The sequence below is a fragment of the Triturus cristatus genome, chromosome 12, assembly GCF_964204655.1.
Source record: "Triturus cristatus chromosome 12, aTriCri1.1, whole genome shotgun sequence".
NCBI lineage: Eukaryota > Metazoa > Chordata > Amphibia > Caudata > Salamandridae > Triturus > Triturus cristatus.
This window is the reverse complement of record NC_140595.1, coordinates 106022816-106045348: the sequence shown is the minus strand read 5'-3', so window position 1 is coordinate 106045348 and position 22533 is coordinate 106022816. Positions and strand designations below refer to the sequence as shown.

The 22533-nt window shown below is 46.1% G+C and overlaps 1 pseudogene; it reads left to right on the top strand.

Annotated features, from left to right (window-relative positions):
* Positions 1-22533, top strand: part of LOC146772764 (rho guanine nucleotide exchange factor 11-like) — a 253630-nt pseudogene that overhangs the window by 119212 nt on the left and 111885 nt on the right.

The following is a 22533-nucleotide window of genomic DNA, read 5'->3' as shown; positions in this document are numbered from 1 at the left end:
CAGACTGGACTATGGCAACATTCTCTGTGCCGGAAGCAATAAGAAACTCCTTCCCAAATTCCAGACTGTCCAGAACACCGTAGCCAGACTAATCCTCGTCATCCGCCGTTGCAGTCACATCACCCAACAGCAGCGCGATCTCCACTGGCTTACAGTCGAAAGAAGAAGAATCTTCAACCTCCTCACCCACGCATACAAGGCCCTTCACAACACAGGACCCGCATACCTGAACATGCACCCAAAAGATACCTGCGATCAGCCCAGCTCTCTCTGCCCACTGTCCCTCATATCAACAAGACTAGAATGGGAGGAAAGTCCTTCGCCTACCTCATAGCCAAAGCCTAGAACACCCTACCCTTCCACCTCTGGAAATCTCCCACATTGCCCCAGTTCAGGAAGGACCTCTAGACCTAGCTCTTCGGATGACCTCAGCACATTATGGAGCCACCCTCCCCAGTGCCTTGAGACCCCCACAGGTGAGTAGTTGCACTTTACCAATCCATGATTGATTGATTGAATAGCTGATATTTCAAAGCAGTTACATGGTCAATTGTGCACACATTTACCAAACCTTATTGTGTAGCTAGCTCACCTGTCAATAGACTAGGGTTGACCAAATAGTACTAAGAACTCGGTATCAGACATATACAATATCCACTGAGAAGCCACTGCTTTAGGGAGTACTGCTTTACAGCATGTGCCTAGAATGTATATCTATGGCCACACATGCTGCGAACAGAGTATGTTACTTACCCAGTAAGCATCTGTTTGTAACTGTTTGTGCTGTAGATTCACATGCACCCACCCTCCTGCCCAGAGTCAGTGTCTTGTTTACATATCTCGGTAACATCAAGTGTTAACCTTACTGTATACACTATTTGCATGGTTAACAAATTTTTAACTATTAGCCACTCTATACTTGCATTCACTACTCTACAGAAAGCAATGTAAGGGAGTAATCACAGGAGACCTTGTGACTCGAAGAAACGTTTTGAGCAAAAACAACTTGCAAAGTCTGAGCCCAACATTAGATGGCAGGAGTATGTAGAACATGTGAATTCTACAGCACTACAAACTACAAAGAGATGATTAAAGGTTGAGTAACATTTTCCTTAATCCCCCCCCTTACAAAAATGCACCGGAATTCACTTGTAGCAGCAGGGTTGCTCCACTTTAACTCGTATCAAAACAATGGTATATTTTGTTTCCATTATCATAGTTCTTCTTCTACCCTTTCTATTTTTTTCATCAAGGGCACATACTCACAGGTTTACTACATTTGTGAGGTGCTGGCTTCCCTTCTTGCAGTAATTTACATTTTATTGTAGTCAAAATGGCCTCTGAAGTGAAGCATACATGATCACATGTGAATTCAGCACAAGCAAAATGCGAGGTTATCTTAAGGTCCACCTTGACCACAGGAACTTTGCAGTTGCTTCATGGACTTCCCACTATCTGCTTTTCCCCACCTTTGTGAGCTCCATCATGTAAAAAGGCACAGAGAAGATTTCATTAGCAGCTGGTGAGGCAAAATCACAAAGGTGCAGCCAACCCTACAACCTCACAGCAACTACCTTGAAGTCAAGTACTCCAATTCTGCCCCATATACTGTGGCATACTAACACGCCTTTAACAAAGAAGTGAATGAGAGAGCACAACAGCCATCATCCCAAAGGTGTAGGGGTGTTCACATCTACTCGGAGAACTGACAGTCGCTTGACTTCCATCTCAGGTGTTATGGGCTTTGTTTATCGAATACCATCCGGGTGTTTTGCCAGAACCTTGCTGTGAAGAAGTCAGTGGCTCTCAGTTCCTCGGCCAATATCTGGCCTTAAATGTGGCAGCTTTGGCTCTGGGAATATTCCCTTCCCGCTGCTCCTTACCACACCAAAAGGAAATTTTACAACAAAAAAGGGAGAAACTGTTCACGTTTAGCTCTGATTTCATACCACTTGCATCTAAGTTGTTTCTCCGCTTGGCTCGTGATGCACCAGACCCAGCTGCAGTTATCTTAGTACTGGAAGAGGACCCAGATGCTCCAAGAGGATTGTGAGTCACTCTTGTTTCCGCGCTGAGTTGTGACCTGAAAAGGTGGTTGTCCAAGGATCTTTCTTTCTCCTCAACCACATTTATCCACAGCATTTAAGTTTTCCACGTCAGTGGCAACCTTTACTTCCACGCAGAGAGGGACCTTCATATTACCATTCTAAAATCAAACCCACCTTTTAGTGTGTTTCTTCAAAAATCACAGAGCTACAAAGTGCTAGCCTGTACTGAAAACCCCATTGTAATTTCACATCAATAAGCACATGATACTTGCACCCAATCCTTATTGATGGTTGTTCAGGAATCATGGAGGTAAATTCAGGAAAGACATGTGTGCACCTGAGAAAGGGGCACTTTGCCACGTTTTGTTTTGCTGTTCTGGTCTTAAAGCTGTCCTGAATTACGTTTCTTTACCTCCAGGTGCAGTTTGCATTGAGATCTTTTCAATTTGATTAATTGTAACAGCCATCACGCACTGTTGGAAGCTTTAGTACAGTGAGATGTGGCTTTTCCCACCAGTGCTTGTTGAACTGATCAATATTTTTGGGGGCATGGCAAGGCAACATGGTTGATTAGACGCTCCTCCATGCGCTCCTGCTGGAGTCTAAGTAATCCTGCCATATTCCTGTGTGATCCTTCTGTATATCTTTCTGGGTGGACTCCCTGCTACATTGCCAACTCTACACATCAGCCACAGGTTTTCTGGCGTGTGCCTGAGCCGCCTTCTGGAGTGGAGTCGGGCAAAGTCCTGGAAGCTTGGGCCAGCACCATATTGCTCTTGGGATTAAGATGGTCTTGGCGTGCAAAACTGAGGTGAGACATATGGCCCCCAATCTGGAGACTGCAATTCTGTCCCGGATTGGATGTGGGGGAGAGACTGGAGTGACCCTGATGCCCAGCTGTGGGGCTGGAACTCAAGGCAGCTGCTTTTGGTGCTGTGACTCTCCTGGGCTGGTCACCCAAGCTGTGATGCCCTTAGAGGTGGGGAAGACTGCGGGTGGTGCTGCACATGAAACAGAGGGAGAGGAGGACTTGTCTACTTTTGCAGCACCTAAAAACCAGCAGCCACTTGTGCTAGGACATAAGGTGAGCCAGGTAAGGGCCCTTAAGTCTCCCAAGGCTGCCACTCCACAACTCGTGGGTAGTGCAAAGTGATATGCCATGGTGTGGCTGGAGTGATGCCCACTGTGCGCATGGGCTCCTACTGTGGACCCAAAAGAAGGGACATTGATTGCAAGTGGGAGGTCCACTGCATAAAGATGGGTAGACCTTCTATGCATCTCTTTAGCCCTGACATATGAGCCTCTGTGCTAACAGAGTTCCCGGGGTCCCACCGGATGCACAGGTGCACTTGCAGCAAGCTCCTGTAATATTGGCTGTACTAGCATTTGACCTGATGATGCTGTAGCAAGATAACGTGACCCTGTTTCCCCAATGGAGGAATGTCGGGCCGGCCCTGACTACAAGTTGAGAGGGACTGATAGCATTGCGAGGCCCCTGTCCTAGAGGAAAATATTGCTGGCTGGTACTTCAATTGCATACACAGGTTGTTTTGCGCGGTCCTGGGTTTGGACTGACCAGCCCTCACTGGGTTAACTGCAGTATTCCCTCTCTGAATTCCTTGTACCAGAAACCATGGGACTGCTCTGTGAAACTCTGTGTTGTGCTGGGGATGGGTCGCCCTCTCCTGGTGCTTGGGAAATACTGTAATGCCTCGGAGACCCCGGCTCTGTGTGGTGATACTGTGAGGCTGGCGGGTGGTGGGTTCCTGTGCGGTGTCTGTTGGAAGGGACTGCTCAGATACTTTAGTGGCACATCTGCGCTCCAAATTTCAGGTGGTGGTGCGGCCAGTTTTTACAATGTTGAGAGATAAAGGAACCAAATCACCCTAAATGAAAAAAATATGCAAATACACACAGCCAGTGCTCTGTAGGGCCAAACACAAGCAGGATCCCAGACTGGTGGCATGGAACAACAGCATGGGACTACAGAGGCAGCACTGTCTCTGTCGGATTTATTGTCGCCAATTCAAAATTCTTGTGACAGCATGGTTCATAAGATTTACTCTGTCGCTATAGTTGTAAACCTGTTGTGAACTGACCTGAGCGTGTGGCCACTACGGAGCAGAATGTAAACACCTTGCCACAGGAGGTCCACATCCTCCGAGATTCTGTCCTCTATCTGCAGAAACACTTGGAAGATTCTGTAGGGAGATCCCACAGGAACCAGGAACCATTTACGATTTGTGGTGTTCCAAGAGAGGGCAGAGGGTCAATTCACCAAACGTTTTCTGGAGAACTGGATCACTACAGTCCTGCTTCCTAAGAGACTCGCTAAATTTTTTGCAACTGAAAGACTGCACATGGCCCTTGCCCCACCACAGAGACCTGGAGCCCCACCCAGAGTGATTATTACCATCCTGTTTAATGTTCGTGACAGACGCTATCCTGCAGACAATGCGTTACGTGGTCCCTTTAATATTTGAGTGCCCCTCTATCTCTACCTATACTGATTACACATAAAGGGTAAAGGACAAGCAAGAACTTTCCAATCAGTCAAGAGACGACCAATAGTAGGGGAAGGCCCTGTTCTTTTTCACCGCAGGAGATGCTAGTGACTGACTAAACTGGATGACACGCTGATCTGCCCAGGATCTGTTCCAATCGGGCTAGTCCCGACCAGAAACACAAAGTTGGTCTGCGCACAGCAGGTAACAACGCGGGTGCTGGAAGAGCCTGGAGGACGGAAAATTGTCAGATAGGATTCTGGTCTACCCCGATGTCATGCTGCGGGCCACTGAGGTGGTTCCTGACTTGGAGTGGACCTCCCAAGAACAGCAAGCGGACTAGGGCCTGGTTGGAGACAGATCAGGCCATAGCTGAGATCTAGCTGGCACTTGACCTACTGTAATCATGTGGCGTTCATTTGTCTGAGCCTTTGGCCAACATCAGCTGCCTGCTCCCAGTTGGGGACCTCTTGGGAAGCACATGCTTGTGGGAAGAGGAGGGATGGGAGTGTTATTTCATATTATTTCACCTGTTTTTGTGAATTCTGAAGTTGTGGTGTGGGGCAGCGATTGCTGACTCCACACTTGTCTATGCCTGGACAGGGTGGGATAGCTACACTGCCCAAGCAGAGGGGGGAGTTAGAGCATTGTCTTGAGTCTCATGTTGGGGTACTGTTGGGGAAGTTAGCTCTGCTTTTGTGCAAATGGGCCCTGCAAGGTGGGCTTTTTCGGTTTAATTACCAGTGGTGTAACTGTCAAAATGTATGGAAGGAGAAGTGATGTGTAGATGAAGTATATAAATATATAAATAATGACTTCTCCCATGACGAAACTGATTGCCTAGAATGTTAGGGGGATATCCCTCTTTGAGAAACACAGAAATGTGTTTGCCTTTCTTAACCCCTTCAGTGCCCGCCCCTTTCCCCGCCCTGTGCCGGCCGTTTCATTAGCGGGCGGGGTTTGTGACGAGCTGGTCTCGTCATGGGCACAGCGCAACCGCGGCCCATGACGAGACCAGCTCGTCACGGGCATTGAAGAGGTTAAATGCTACAAGGTGGCAATAGCATTCCTTCAGGAATTGCATGTGTGGGGGGATTGTATTCCTTGCCTGCGAAGGCGCTGGAGAGTGCAAATATGCACTACCGCATACTCCTGTTGTGCTCATTTGGGTGGCCCTAGGGTTCCCATTCTGTTGCAAGAATGATGTTGTTCACCCTGAGGGATGTTATGTCACTCTACATGGTTCCCTTGATGGCTGAGAGACTTTTATTATTAATGTATAGGCCGCCCAATGTTGATTGTCCAGAGCGTTTACCCGGTGTCCTAACAGCAGTGTCTCTCTACTGAGCTGTAGACTGTAATTGTGCCTTAAGTGGGACACTGGATTGGGAGCCTCCCAGGGTCCATGCTAAGCCTGCCTCACCACAGCGCTTCGAGATATGATGCACGGCGTGCCATTGTGCGATATCAACTGGGAGAGGCACCCATCGCAACAACTGTATTCTTGTTATATATGGGTACAAATAGTCAACTGGACTATTGTTTCGTAGCTGCGGAACTGACACCTAGGGTTACAGATGTGACATATCTGGCCCGTTACCTGTCAGACCATTCTCCTGTCTTGGTGTGTTGTGTAGGTGAGCCTGGTCATCCGGCAATCCATTTGTGGCACCTCCATGCGGAGGCATTATCGGACCCCCACGTTTGCGGCTACGGTCAAAGAAACGTTGCTACATTACTTCCCTGACAACTTTGCTCGGTGAGTTGCAGAGCCTACAGGCAGCGACTGCATATGTAGGGGGATAAAACAGGAGCAATGCTGGCCCAGTTTGTCCGCGGGTTTGTCCACGGGGGAGTCTCCATGGGGTATTTTTTACCCATCTCAGTAATGCATATTCTGAACGGTTGTGTCCCTCCTTGGAGCCTTTGTGTAGATTTTTGGCATATGTCCCAGTCCCAAGTCTTGATCCAGGAGATAGTAGGCCCTGGATGGTCAACTTTCTAAAGAAGAGATCCTAACCGCAGTTAGATGCCTTAAACCTGCAAAAGCAATGAGCTGCCAGGGGAGTTTTATCATAAATATCTGGATATTGTGGTTGACCACCTACTGGAGGTCTAGGAAGAGGCTTTATGGTCTGGTGTCTTGCCGGCCTACATGCGAGAGGCACTAGTTGTCATGATAATAAAGCTGGGTAGTGATCCAATGGGTACCTCTGTGTGTAAGCCGATATCTCTCCTAACGAAAATTCTCAGCATTGTGCTGGCTACGCATCTTCTCCCTCAGTTGCCTACCCCGGTACTACCAGATCAATCTGGCTTTATTCATAAGTGCAACACTCTCCACAATCCGAGAGGCTTGGCTCATGTATATCATGCTCCGTGGCTCCTGACTGATAGTTATGTCTTGACACTCCTTGGCACAGAACAGGCATTTGATTCCCTGAATTGGACATTCCTGTGGTAGGTGCTCCAGACGATGGGTTTGGGCTCTGGGTTCTACTGTTGGATTCCCCTCCTCTACTTTGATCCATGAGCCAGGGTGCGCTCAGGTGGAGTGGTCTCTGAGCCCTTCTGGGTGAGCAGAGGTACTAGACAAGGATGCCCTCTTTTGCCGCTCCTGTTTGCCATCGCCATGGAGCCCTTGGAAGAGACTCTGCAGCGAGCGATGGGGAATATGGTGACCGATGGAGAATATCACTGGGAGAGACCAACCAAGTGGTCTTCCTCTGCACCGATGATGCCCTGTTGTATCTGAGGCAACCAGCCCACTCAGCACCTATTCTGTTCAACATCAAGCAGCCCTTTGGGGAGCTCTCTGGTCTATGTGTCAACCAGGATAAATCAAAATTATTTGCACTGGGGAGACTGGTATGGCTCTCGGTGGATGAGCTTCCTTGGGGTGGGATTTCCCTGGGTGACGATGCAAGCCCGATACCGCGAAGTCTGTCTGACTCATACAACCCCTACGTGCCTCAAGCTTAATGTTGGAAGAGTGATAGAGGCGTTGCACTCCTTGATTAGGTTTTGGAAGGAGCTGCCCCTGTTCCTGATCGGCAGGATTGCAATTGTGAAAATGATCATACTGTCACAATGCATCTATGCCCTACAGAGTACTCCATAAGCAATCCCTAGGCAATATTTTCACACCCTAGATAGTTTGATAGTGGGCCTAATCCGGGGAACCAAGTGCCAAATAATTGCTCTAGCCACCCTAAAAGGAATGTGAAGTGAGTGGGGACTGGAGATCCTGCATCTAGAACTTTATTATATGGCAGCCCAACTGCAGCGTGCAATTCATTGGCTGGACATGGACGACAAATGGAAGAAACGGCTTCTGCAGGAAGCACATGAAGGGATACCCTTGCTGATCCTCTTTAGGTCTGGCATGGGGGCTGCCTCCACCTTTCCTTATCTGACAGGTAGGAGGGAGTGGTCCGTAGCATTTTCCAGTGGGCCCCATACACTCTGGATGTGCCTCTGTCGACAGTGAAACCCTTCTTGCAAATTGCTAACTCTATGTTGGTGCAGAAATGAAAGGATGGAGGTTGCAAAACTATGGTAGATCTACATTCTGGACAGTGCTTGATTATGAGGGAGGAGGTAATTGAAACCTTTTCCCTGGGTATGTGTCAATGCCTCCACTATATGAAAATGTCAAGCACGGCCCAGGAGTTGTGGCCGTCCATTCCTGATGAACCAACCCGGTCCAATATCTTGATTACACTGCTTTAAACGGCTCAGGGCCATAGGCTGATTTCCCAAGAATACAGACTCCATGTGACAATCTGTGGTGCTTCCTGTCCAGGCCAAGTGGGAGGCTATCATGGGGTAGCCCTCATCAGCTAAAAATTGGGTGATGGTCCATGAGGGGGTACGGACAGTCACCTCCAATGCACACTTTAAACTCTTGTAATATAATATTTTACACCTGACTTATCTTACTCCACAATTATTGCATGGCATCTACAATATTTGACCAGCTGGCTGCGCATGAAGTGGGGCTCAGATGGCAGATTTTCTGCATATGGTGTGGCCATGCTCACCCTTGTCCTCCTACGTGGAAGACATATTGTACAACATGGATACAGCTTCCGGTGGGACGTGTCAATGGAGATCCACCAAGTGTTGTTGCAACTGATTCCCTCTCCTGCCCAAAATAAATTAAGCAGGATGTTTGCCCTCCTTGAGTTGGTGCGGGCAAAATGACTCAGTCTGACACACCCCAAATACGTGGCATGAATGAAAGATATTTGTCAACGGGTGATCGCGGAGGAGGTGTAGATGAGAAATGTTTGTAAAGATGATAAACTTGAAGATGTTATATGAGACTGGATGGTTATCTTGGCTGCCCTGAGGGAGCATGGGGGAGTGACTGCCGCTGGGGACGGGTGACACATGACATTGCTTACACCCTAGGAATTTTGAAAGGGAGGAGATGTCACACTGGATACTAGTTGGATGCTCCACAAACATGTATGGGCTATCCACCTTGATTCCTTATTATGTTATCAGTAGAGGCATCACACAAAAGCAGACAGGGGGTAGTTGGGATGAGTTTCATGTGTTATGTATTGGCTTTAGGGGATAACAGGACACATGAATTGCCCTTCTTTGTAGTATCATTGCCTTGCATGAATGACAGTCTTTGATGTTTCTTCTGCACTACGGATTGTATTATATGGATATTTTCTACAAAGGCATTGTTCTGTCCTTTTGCCTCCCCCGAATGGGTCTGACTTATGCCACATTATATGTATTTATGTTCCAGGTGTTTTTACACATGTTTAAAGAAACTGAGTAAGGCAAAAGGACATGATACTTAAAGTAAGATCCTATGTGATGCCTTGTCCATATGATCTCCATATAAACCAATCTATTTTTTTAATAAAAAGGGCATTAATATTTTGTAAATGAGCCATGAATTTCAGAAGATTTTATTGTTTCCCAAGTAGCCCAATTATGTCTTCTCAATCTTGCTTGTAGGATACCCTATCCCAGCTGAATGTCAAAGATCATTTAGAGTTTGATGGGCAAAGTCCATCAGTATGGCGGAGCACTTTACTCTGACCATACTGAGGGTTCACTGCCTGCCAAATTTAGAGTTGTCCTCTAGCCCTGTGCACAGTTCCACACATTAGCAGGAACCACTGTCATAGCAGTTCCTGTATTAAAGGTTTGACTGACAATACCGTCCAAATTATTGTACCATCTGTCCAACTTTTAAAATATTTCTGGTTTTTTTTCAAAAAGAAAATCCCACGGTAAAGTTTTGTTTTTGAAAAAACTAAAACTAATGCCCCAACACTAAGGGATTTTTTCCCATTGTACGGGTGCTAATTAAATGTTTGTTGCTGTCCCTTGGGGCGAGCAGTCAGAGAAGTATGTCAGCAATGGAGATGAAGAAGTCTCTGTCGTTGACATGCTTAAGGTCCACTCGTTGGTATATCAGGTGGCGGACCTTCAGTTTGGTGGAGAGGGTACTTCATCGCCTTTGTGACAGAGTAACTTCTCAGCCAAACTCTAACTCAGCCCCTTACTACTTACTGGTAAGTAACATGAACTTCAGCAGCTAATGCTCAAAGTTCATAAGTCCTTTCCAGTCTTGGTGCAGCTTGTGGAAATACATATTTGGTTCACTTTAGCTAATTTTTTTAATGTATTCCTGAAATTCCAGTTGAAATAAACCTAAAGATGTCTTGCCACCAGCTTTAATGTTTTAGTATCCAAAATGGAGTGTAACAACTAACTTCTAGCTAAGTGAGAGGGTGATTGCAAGGATCACCATCTGGATCTGTGAGCTGTATGCCCTACACACCTTAAATAAAATCTTAAGTGGCTTAATGTTTTTTTAAAACGTTTTAGGAGGAGTCCATCAGGATCAAAATGTAAGCAAATTTGAAGTCTCGTCCACCTTAAGAATACTCAGCAAGGAACATGTGCTAGCTTAGTCTTATCCATTCTTGCTGAGAACAGTCTACATACATAGAATATCTACTCAAGCTTACCTTGTAGACCCCCAGGACTATTATACATGTTTTTCACAGGATGGCTTTGTGGATCATTGGTTAGAGTCTTGTACTCAGTTTTCTGAAGGGGAATGGAGTGTGAAATAGCTCCTAAAGTTATGACGGTCATAAAATATTACAGAGAGCCGACACTTTTACATCTTAGTGAAATGTAAAGAGCAGTCATGGGCTAGCCGAAAGGGTAAAAAACTAGGCTGGTATTTTAGGTCGTTTGAAGGCTAAAGAGTAGTGATGTAGCTTGGTGAGAACATCTTACTGACTCTTATTTAACTATTGTAGTCTGCTCTTGGTGTGCATTACGTTAATTTTGACATGGTTATGTCTAGGCCTGAGAATTTTCACACAGCCCTGTATCAAGGCACAGAACACAGTTGAGCTATACAATTCCCACATTGCACTGTATTCACAAGTTTTTCAGAATGAAGTTAATGTGTATGTTTGTAGCTGCCTGCTTAGAAAACCAAAGCATGCATGGTGTTAAATGTGTGTTGAATGTAATCTCTGATTCTTTCTTGGTTGTTTCTCTGTTATGGTCCTGAGAAGTCCTTGATGGAACTTGTTTGTTTCCTGACTTCAGTGCTTCTGCCAAACCTAATGCTTTTAAGTGCTGGAAAACACCCAAGATGTCCTGCTTTGTCCTGCAGGTGGCAGCTCAGAGGAGGACAAACTGGTCCAATGTAGGGACCGATGTCATGAGATTTTGATGTTCGTGAAAGATAGAGTGAAGAGAGTCAAGAATCGGCGCCACATTAAGATGTATCAGGCGCAGCTTGACACCACTGACCTAAAAAAGATCAAAAATTACCCCGTGACCGCACAGTTTCAGGTAAACATTTTTTGTCTTCTTTGGGCACTTGACGGATTTTGTAGCTTATTTTTCAATATCAGTGCATAAAATTGATTAATGTCCATTTTTTCTACAATAGAACCTCAATATAACCGCGAGGCGATTGATCCATGAGGGACCCCTAAAATGGAAGATAACAAAGGACAAAACTGTTGGTATGCACACTTTCCAACTAGCAGACCACTGTAATTTACCATCTGCCTTAGGCCCCATTTCCAAAGAAAAAGTTATTTTTGTTTGAATATAACTTGGGTGCTGTTTGACGAATATTCATGAAACGTTTCAAAAAACATGTTTTTCCACCTCAGCTCCTTTCTGGAAAATTATAGGGTGACCCATCAAGTCAGGCCGAGAAAAGGGCGGGAGCTCCCAAAATAAGTTTTCCCCATTCATTTTTCCATAGGAAAATTAGAAACAGCTGCAGTCAAAACGACTATACGTAATGGCCCGAAATTTAGCAGAAACCTAATTCGTGGTCCAGAAGGTGTGCTTTTTGTGAGTTGGTGTAAATCTGTTCCGTAGTTTGAAAAATTAAGGTTAAAAAACATTGTATATTTCATTCTGCTCAGGATCTGCACACATAATAGATCTTTAGATAGGATTTTTAGATAGGATCTGATTGGCTGCCACCACATCTACAAAGATGGGGTGACCGTCAATTTAGGATTCAGGGACTCAGTCCTACATCCTACAAAAAAAGTGGGAAAAAAGTGCGGGGCAAAACAGCATCACTGCAACACCTGAATGACAGGAATAATAACAACACTGCGGATGCTTTAGGTCATGAGTTATAGTTGCTGGAGAATTTCATTGGCTTTGTTTTTTAAAACAGTATGTGCAAACTAGGGCTGGATGGAGTTTGCAGAGTTTCACTCTGCAGAATTCTGCAAAGTTGCAGAGAAACTCCGCTAAATTCCACAGAGTTCTGGGATGGATGAACTGCTCAGCCAACCCTTGTCTGCCACACCACATCAAAATGTACAGACTGGTGCCCCCTGCAAAAATCACATTTTAAGTATGTGGGGCCAGGGGGCACAAGGGGACCAGGAGAAAGTGCAGGGCCTGTACCTTTCTCACCTGCGCATCACCAATACCCAGCTACAGGTACTCGTAGCTGCCACCGCTGCCACTGATCTCCTCTGCCAGTGCCAACATTTCCTTGTGGTTCACTGGCTTCTCTGGAGCTGTGGGAGAAATGAGAGCCGGTTTCACAGTCTGGGCTGCCCCTCCCTCACTGGCCCAGTATGGTACATACCGGTCATACTGTGCACAGTGCGGCAGGCTCAGCGCCAGGCCATTGCTGCTGCTAGAAGGGCTCAGCGTAGCAGTCAGCATCAAGCCACAGTGCGGAGCACAGGTGGCAGATCCCGCAGACCCAGGCTTTTTTGGTGGTTACGTTTCTTTAACCATGTTTTGTTTTGTGAATTTCCAATTTTATTTTAATGTAGAGTAACCTATTATTACAATCCCGTACTATGACATCACTTTAACCCTTGGTTTTTTCAGTGAAAAAAGTAATAACATATAAATATACATTTATTTGTGTGTGTGCGCAAATGTAGTGTCAGTAGACTTACATGCTCAGCGTACACCTGCCTTCTAGTGTTGGGGTTTGACTGTTTTTCTTCAAAGAAGTTTTTGGAGTCACACAGTTTCTGCAACATGTGTTCTGGTAGTGAACGCATATGGGCACTGAACCATTATATATTATTTTTTACACCATCATGTTCACTCATTTTATTGACGTTCCCAGGACCCGTCTCGTGCCGTCCCATTGCAGAGACAGCTGCTTCAGAGTAGAGGCCCATCCTCGAAGTTTCAAAGGAAGCATGTTGAAAGGGAACGTCGGATCATTATTCACTCCTGCACAGGCAAGATCTCTGCCACTGGGAAGACTTTATACAATAAGTGAAGACTCTGCTTTAAGAATACCCCAAGCCCAGACACTTCTCTCCAAAAGGTGCCTCCTAAGAGACCTAAGGGCACTTCCCTTACCCCTCCTCCTTCTCCAACTCCTTCATCACCTCCACTTCTACCACTGACTTCATCACCTTCACCTGACCAGCCTCACCTCTTATGACTTCTTCTCAGTGGTCACTTGAGTCCTATTCAGACACAGGTAGCCCTACTCCTGACTCTCCAGCAGAGGACTTTGGTGTGCCACTCTACCTTCACCCTATGGACGATCCTTGGGAGGACTACGACGTGGACCCACTGGTGGATCCTGACCATGACAGTGTCCCTGTTGCCAATGTGGTTGGCCTCCTGACTTACTATGACAGAGCCCAATGGGAAGAGGTTGTGGCCTTACTCCAACATCTCCCTGACCAGTACTGGAATAGGGGAGCAGAGACTGTTGAGGATGGGAAGGCCATATCCAACGCTACCATTTGTTGTGTGTTAGATTCGGGTGATAAAGCTGACAGTGAGCTGAACACCTCAGTGATCCTCCATCGCCACTCTTGGATGCATGTCTCAGGTTTCAAAAGTAGGAAGTTTAACAACATCTCGTTAAGCTGCCCTTCACCGGAGAATACCTTTTCGGTCCCCAGGTTGGTGAGATGTTGGAAAAGATGAAGAAGGACACTGGCCTTGCTAAGGCCATGGGTGCCCTTCAGGTTCCTTCAGCTGAAGCTCCTTTCTGCAACAGACAATGAGTAGGTCCAAGGCAACTTCTACTGATTCCACACTGTCACATCAACACCAGCAGCAGGCTAACTGCAAACAGGGAGTTAGAGGTTATGCAAGGGCATCTTCGGGAGTAACAACTCAAAAGGTTGAGGCAGAGCTCCTTCCGCCAGGAGAGCCTCTATCTTCAGGCATTAACTTACGTGAATATCCCCCTTCCCACTCCCAATCCCACTACACCTGTTGGGAGGAAGCTTTAGGGATGTCTACCCCTTTGGAGACCACAGAACAATGAGTTCTATCCATCATTAAGTACTGCTACTGCCCTGAGCTCATGTCAACCCTACCAAACATCCCTCCTCGCACACATACACCATCAATCCAGCACACTTTGCTCTACTCAAACGGACCATAGAGTCAATGCCCCTCAACATCGAGCAAGGGTTTTTAAACCCTGTACTTTCTCATACCCCACAACGACAACTTCCTCAGGCGTCTTTGAGCTTAGGCCTCTCAGCAGATACATCCTCTCAGAACATTTCCATATGATCATCCTATAGTATGTAATCCCCCTGCTTTAGCCAGGGCACTTTATGGCCCACTAGACCTAAAGGGTGCCTACTTTCACCCCCATCCCTCCGGCCCATCAATGCTACCTCAGCTTCATGGTAAGTGGTTAGAGCTACTAGTTCAAAGTGGTGCCCTTTGGAGTCACCACAGCCCCAAGAGTCTTCACGAAATGTCTTTCTGTGGTAGCTGCTCATCTCAGAAGGGAGTGGACTCACTTTTTCCTCTTCTTTGATGACTGTAAGCCGATAAGACTGCTGAGTCAGCACCCAAGGTGCAATCTTCCTGCTTCACCAAGTAGGTTTTACAGTCTATGCCACCAAGTCCCACCTACAACCACTTCAGGTCTAATACTTTCTTTGGTCAATCCTCAATGCAGTCTCGGTTAAAGCCCACTGAAGCGAGCAAAGGGTAGCTGTATTCCAACAGCTACTGCCTCTTGTTCAGCCACTCTGTCCTTTCACAGTGCAAATATTGATGCCTCCTGGCACAACGGCTAGAATCCGAGGGTCAATGAGAGGATCTAGTGTTAAAAAGGGCCTGCACCCATTTATCTCTGCAGTGGTGTAACAACAACAATCTTTTGTGTGGCAGGCCCTTCGCAGACCAGGTACCACAGTTGACCATTACCACAGCCTCATCTCTCGACAGTTCGTAAGCACATTTGAACAACATGACAATCTATAATCTGTGCCTACCTCATCATGCTCTTCATATAAAACATCTTGAACTTTTCTCCATACATCTAGCCCTCAAAGCTGATGTACTGGACATTCAGGGCAAGGTGGTGTTTTTGTGAACTGATAACATGACTGCCTTGTTTTACATGCAAATACACGGTGAAACACACTCTCCGCAACTATCAGCACTAGCTCAGTGAATTTGGCACTGGGCAATTTCCACCTTGTGTGTCTCCAGGCAGAGTTCCTCTGGCAGTGGATAGCGACTTTGATGACTTGCTCAGCAGGATGCAGCAACAAGACCATGAGTGGGAACTCCACCCACCAGCCCTACTCACGTATGTTTGGCGATGGTGGTACCTCAGATATAGACCTCTTTGCCGCCTTGCACCTAGAAGCTATTGCTGCATAAATACAGAATATGGAACATGTTCTATTCAAGACTCCTATTCTAAAAGCCTTAATGAAGGGCTTTAAATGTATCAGCCCCCCTAGAGCGCCACCTGCACTAGTCTGATCAACATAATGATAGGTCTGCCCTTCAAACCACTGCATTCTTATATTTTCCAGTTTCTTTCCTGGAAGGTCGCCTTTTTAGTAGCCATAACATCACTCAACGGTGTAAGTTAACTATAATCCCTCTCACTACTAGAGCTTTTTGTCCAGGTACACAATGACAGGGTGGTCCTTAGAACCAACTGTAAGGATGGTCTCCTCTTTCCAACTTAACCAGACACTTGAGCTTCCGGTCTTCTTACCCCAGCGTTTCTCGGAACCTGAGAGATCCCTTCACACACTTGATGTCAAGTTTGCTTTCATGTATTATAGAGATAGGACGAAGTATTTTTGCAAAACACAACAGGTTTTTGTTGCTTTACACTCCCTTAGAAAGGCCATTCCATTCCTAAGCCACGGATAGCCTGGTAGATTGTTAAATGTATTTATATTTGTTGCCTTAAAGCCAAAAGAAACCTACCTACTACCAGACATCGCAGCTGGCAGCCATCAACAGATGGGCATTCGGTCCACATGATGACCCTAATTTCCGGACAGACCACTGGCTGCTGGGGAATGGGGGGTACAACAGGGCACTCTATACGAACTATCGTAAACTGCAGTTGACCGGTCCCACGGCTCGCACGGTGGAGGTATGGCACAAAGTCCAGCGTAAGCTGGGGTGGCATAACAACCTTACTAAGGCTACCCCGTTGTGGGAACCAGACATCTTAGGCCATCTTAGTGCATGCCAGGGGTTTGATAAGTGGGACTTGATTGGTATTTCCAGTGTTGGGGACCTCTGGGTCAAGGGTAAAAAGGCCACGTTTGCAGACTTTCAAGCGAAATATCACCTCGCCCCCTCGGAGACCTTTAGATATTTACAAATCAGCCACGCAATTGACTCACCCTCCCTGGGGATGCTCCCCTTCCAGATTCCTCCCCCTTGGAAGATCGCTTTTTGTTAGATCCCATGGATCGCAAAGCTATATCCCTCACGTACAAAAAATTTGTAAACAACCGGACGGACCCTATGCTGAAATTGAGGGGAAGTTGGGAGAGTGACCTGGGGGAGATGGACGACGATGACTGGTGGGAGGCGCTCGCTTCCCCTAGGGAGGTGGCGATTCCACTGAGACTCCGACTAATTCAGCTTAATATTCTCCACAGGGTCTACTTTGATGCAACGCTATTGTTTCGGCTGGGTAGAAGACTGGACTCACTTTGTTTATGACGCTGCAACCAGACTGGTACCTTCACGCACATACTCTGGGACTGCCCTCACATCCAAACTTATTGGACAGATGTCACTCGGCAGCTTACTAGGGCCTGTGGCAAACCCATCCATCCCTCCCCCAAGGTCTGCCTCCTTAATATTTATGAACGCCACAGACCTCACCCAGACGGAACAATCATGGGCGACTATGGGGTGGACCATAGCCAAATGTAATATTGCTCAGAAGTGGGGATCCGATGTGCTGCCACGGGTGAGAGATTGGGCGTCCGACATGGACTATGCCATGGTAACTGAAACACGGTGTTCAAGTGGCATGGATGCCCCAAAAAGTGGGATAGTAAGTGGGGAAAGTGGAATAAATATCGAGGGGACATGCATTTCTCCCACGGTGGAACTGAGAAGGGAGATGCGGACACTGGCGGAACTACGGGATGGGGCGGAGGGGTCCTAACCACCGTGTGGCTACTCCTATTACTCCAAAGTGTAAACAATACGCACCTGCTCTCCATTGTTTCTGATCTCTGGAAAGAGGGAACCATTGTTATGACTGCCATGGTACCGGGCTAGACACCATGTTAAGTGTCCTCTTAATCTGCATAACTGGTAATGTAGCCTATTGTATCCTCTGCCTTGCCACTGCTAACTCTGTATTGCATGACATGTTTGCCGTTTATTATCAATAAAATTGTTATAAAAAAAAAAAAGGAAACCTAACTGCCCTCCCCATGCCTCACTCTGCCTGCAAATAGGGTGTCATTATTTGGACGGCTGCTACCTGGTTCGATCCATGCATCTTAACAAAGCACTATTGTACAGACATTCTGGTATGGCTACAGACTACGAAAGGTCAGAGTGTCATAAAGACTTTGTTTCAGACCTTTGCCCCATTCACTGGCTAGTCACCACATAGGATAGTACAGCTTTACTGTCCATGCAGAGCATGTGTATCTATGGGCACAAATGCTAAGAATGGATTTTGCTCCTTTCCCTGTAAGCATCGGTTAATCGCATGTATTGCTGTAGATCTGCTTGCGCCCACCTGCCTCCCAAGAAGCCAGTGTTTTCTACAAATATCTTCAATCTACATGAAGATTGACACTACACACATGGCCACTGTCTTATCCTACTCACTACTCCATACCTACTCTGACCCACTGTGTGGAAACCAATCTACCAATGAAGTCGGTGCCAATGCGTTTCACTACTAGAGGTGGAGGCCTCACTGAGAACTCATGACTGAAAAATGTGCAACAGCAAGAGCCAAACACTAGACAGCAGAAGTATGCAGAGGATGTGAATCTACAGCACTGCACGCTATGAACAGATCCTAACAATGTAAGTAACATTTTCCTTCTAGTCAATAGTAGTGTTACAAACATAAATTAAAATTGGTTATATAGAAATATTAATGTAAAGAATACTTCAATACTAAAGTACCCCAAGATGAATTCTCTTTTTCCCCTTCTTCTGAAAGAATACTCGGATGAAGGCTGCTAACATTCAAAATGCCTCCCTTGCATGAAGACTGTAGAGAGAGACTCTTCATATGCCTTCAGTTTCTCTCCGGTCTAGCTAAAAAAGGGCCTTGCTCCTCTTCACAGCAATGCTAGTGCTCAAGTCACCTATGTTGCTTATGGATTATACGCTCATTCATCAGACCTCAGCCCCGTGAACTGCTAACAACAATTACTGACTAGTAGTCTTCAAAAAAACATTGATGGCACATATGCCACAATGCTCCCCACTAAATCTACCCATGAGCAACAATTTTGGTTCTTTCACAAACTTTTGATTCACAGACGTATGAAGTTTGGCAGAGAGGAAACACTATACACCTCTTGGACACAGTTCCCTTCTCTCATACACCCGGTCTCCCATTCAATAAATTTGGTGATCACTGTTATCAAAGGCTTTGTTGAAAAGAGGAATCTAGGAGTCATTTTTAGGTCTCGCTGAGCCCCAGCGCTTGCGCTGGCTCGAAGAGACATTTTGTATGTGGGAATTTCAAAGTGCTGCTGGCTGGCCTAACGCTTGCGTTCACGCGATCGTGCACGCGCGCAGCCGGCCGCCAGCAGCACTTTGAAAACTCGTGCGTCATCGCGATCACTTTCGCTTTCAGAGCGATCGCTTTCTCTTTCAGAGCGATCGCGATCGTGATGACGCACGCTTTCAAGGCTTGTTTTCTTCAGGTGTAGGGTCGCGTTTGACCCGACTCTAGAAATGCTTACATGCGCATGCTTTCAATGCTTGTTTTCTTCAGGTGTAGGGTCGCGTTTGACCCGACTCTAATGCTTACATGTCATGCCCTGCTTTGTATGTGCGCGCAACGACGACACACTGCCACAAGCATTGGACGCACGGACTGGAAAGAGTGCTACGCTCACTGACTCCGTAAAACTGCACAGCTTAATGCGTTAATTGTAGTGGGTTCTCAGCATGTGGTTTTCGTTCCTTGCCTGTGTTTGTGCTCGCTCTGCTCTGCTATCCTACAGCCAGCTCGTGATCCCCAGGGTCAGCCTGAAGTCACATTACGAGTTGCTGGCGCCAGCATCGGGCTTGAGTACCGCACCTTCTTCGCCTCCAGGAGAGTTGTCCCCAGGGCGCAGAGGGGGATATTCTCCCCAGGCAGGTTCCGTTGCCGAGATGCGGTGGTTTGTGGACTGCTTTCAACGGGTATAGAGTATATCCGGAGCTTACGCTGCGAAATTTGCAAACGTGTACGTTAGCTACAACTGAATCACTCGAATATAAGATCCTTCTTCTGCACACCTTCATTGGTTTACACCGCTTATGGCGCCTCGGCGGCCACCGTTTCATGAGGTAGAAAGAACACTCGTTTCTAATATGCAAAGTTGTCTCTGTCATAACTGATGCGATCATATCAGCGAGAAGAGTGACTTTAAGGAAAGTGACAAAAACTCAGCGTAAAGTGCCCCTTAGACTATTCAGCCCGTCTATGTTATTTCACCAGTGACCCGTGTCAGATAGAAGGGCACATCCACAACCTTTAGCAGGTGGATTCGTGAATGGCCTGGCAGGTGCATCTCCTTCGACTCAGAAATGTTCAAATATATTATTTTGCGAAATCCTTGCAATATTTCTCTCACCGTAGGACAAATAGAAAATGCATCAGTGATTGTCTGTCACACTGAGGAGAAACAGACAATGTACTCCTTCCTACCTCTCTGAAATTTGGCAAGGTTAGAGGACACATTTCTACAACATTTTCTCCAGGCAAAAACGAAGGCTGATGTGTTTTTGCCAGTTTTTGGTTCTTGTTTTTATAGAAATGGAGCACACAGACTGAGTTCCAGCTGTTTATATTTCATTATTGCAAACTGTCAGAGAATGTGTGTCGCCGAGTGACCCGCACATGCTAGTGTCTTGATTACATTTCGTACACCCAGGAATTCTGCCTGAAATTTGTGGTGATTAATGAAAAATTAGCTGGTGGAGGTGCGGGGGGGGGGGGAGGGCGTATTTGCTGTGGAGTGCATCCCACAGAATACAGATTTGTTGTCTCATATTGCTCTGGTTGGTTTGCCTCACGTTTCTTTACTCGCCATACCATTTAAGTTACTTGATATTCAATGCACTAATAATTTGGGGAATTCAAAACCCCCATGTAGAATAGACTCCGCCCCCTTTTCCTCTGATGACAGAGTTGGGGCTATTCTGTTGGGCCTGAGCTAGTGAAGGAGGTGTGCTGCTGTAGGGTTTCTCCAAATGCACAGTGATTTATAAGATGCCCTGAGCCCACTGTAGTGTGCCCGTAAGTCCATCTGGCTCACCGTGCGCACATTTGCAAGGTTCCTAAGTGCGCCTAGTTACAGATTTGTCACGCTTCCATTAATTCAGGGCTTCGTAGGTCTTGACGTGTTTTTTTCTAATACTTTATGACACTAGAGAATTCCCCATTGAATGAAGGCTCTTCAAGGCCATTCATTACGTCGAGGATAATGGATGCATTATGATTCGACCAGCCTTGCCTACCAACGTCATCGGAATCGCACACTTCAGGGCTGAAGGTCTTGTTTACAGAAATGCTACAATACAGAGATTTTTTGCGGAAAAAGGGTTACTAGTGTGTGTTATGGTTCAAGGTTCTCATGCACAGGACAATTAAAACTGTTGAACTGGGAGATGACCTGTCATGAAGGCAGACACTCAAACAGTAAATTTTTTTTTACTTAAAACCTAATAGCATATTTCTTTCGCCGGTGGGGGTTTGTTGAACCCACAGTCTGTCAGCAGCACCATACTGTAAAATCAGTGCCCTGGTTTTTGTCCTGATGCCTAGAAGGGGCATATTATATAACATACTGCAAAGTGCCATTGTGCACAGGCTGTGTCCCGATACAAAAATGCATGCTGGCTCTTGCATTGGCGCAGTGTTTGTGTGCTTCTACCCATGACAGCAAGAAGCAGAGTCTAGTTGTTGCAAGTTCATCTGCTGCTCTTTCAACTTTTGGCTCTGGCTTCCCTGGCCCGTGAGGGGAGACTTAACTTCATAGCCAATAGGTCTCGCCTTTGGGACCTTATAAGTGCTTAGCCATGCAACAGTTGATGTTGTTGCACCAAGGATATTGTGCTGCATAACTAAATACTTATATAACTTATAACTAAATACTTCTAAGGGCCCAAAAGCGAGACCTATTGGCTATGCCAATGCTTGTTTACTTTGATCCATTACTGGATTTTGAGATGTTGAAGTGAGCTACTGTTTCTCTTAAGGTTTCCTGATGGTTGTCTTCCATTTATGGACACCAAAAATATTTTATACGGCAGTTCAATGAATTTGTTAGATCTGAACTAGTATTTTACGGTGGCAAACTTAAGCAAATCATAAACGAAACCATGTGGATGTCAGTGGAAAGTCTAAATGGGCTTGTGCATGTTACACTAATACTGAGGAAGAAGTGGTAAGATGTGATATCTAAAGGAGATCCTACACAACCTCACCTCCTCCTACGGGTTGAAAGAAACTGTACAAGCTAATCAAAGCTAAGAGGAATGTGGAAAAGATCACAAACTGAGACAGACCAAAATGTCTTCAGGTACAAAGATCAAGGTCACTTTGCTTTTGTAGTTAACCCTGACAATAAATGTTGCAAGTCATCTTCCATTTATACAATATCTTGGATATATTCTTTTACCCAGAACGTGTGTGTAAAAGGTCTCTTTGCACACAATCTCAAATATTGAAAACTAGGAAGTATAGGAAAGTGACCCTTTTGCATGGTTGCCCCCACTTTTTGCCTAAATGTTGATGTATTTTGACTAAGTGTGCCCTGGGTTCCTGCCAATCAGGTACCCAGGGCCTATGTTCCTTCCCTAAACCTGTAATGTTGCAAAACCCAATTGGCACCTCTCTGGCTACATGTAAGTCCCTTGTAAGAGGTACCATAGGTACCAAGGGCACTGTGACCAGGGAAGGTCTCTAAGGGCTGCAGCACTTATTGTGCCACCGTTAGCGATCCTGTACATTTACAAACACACAC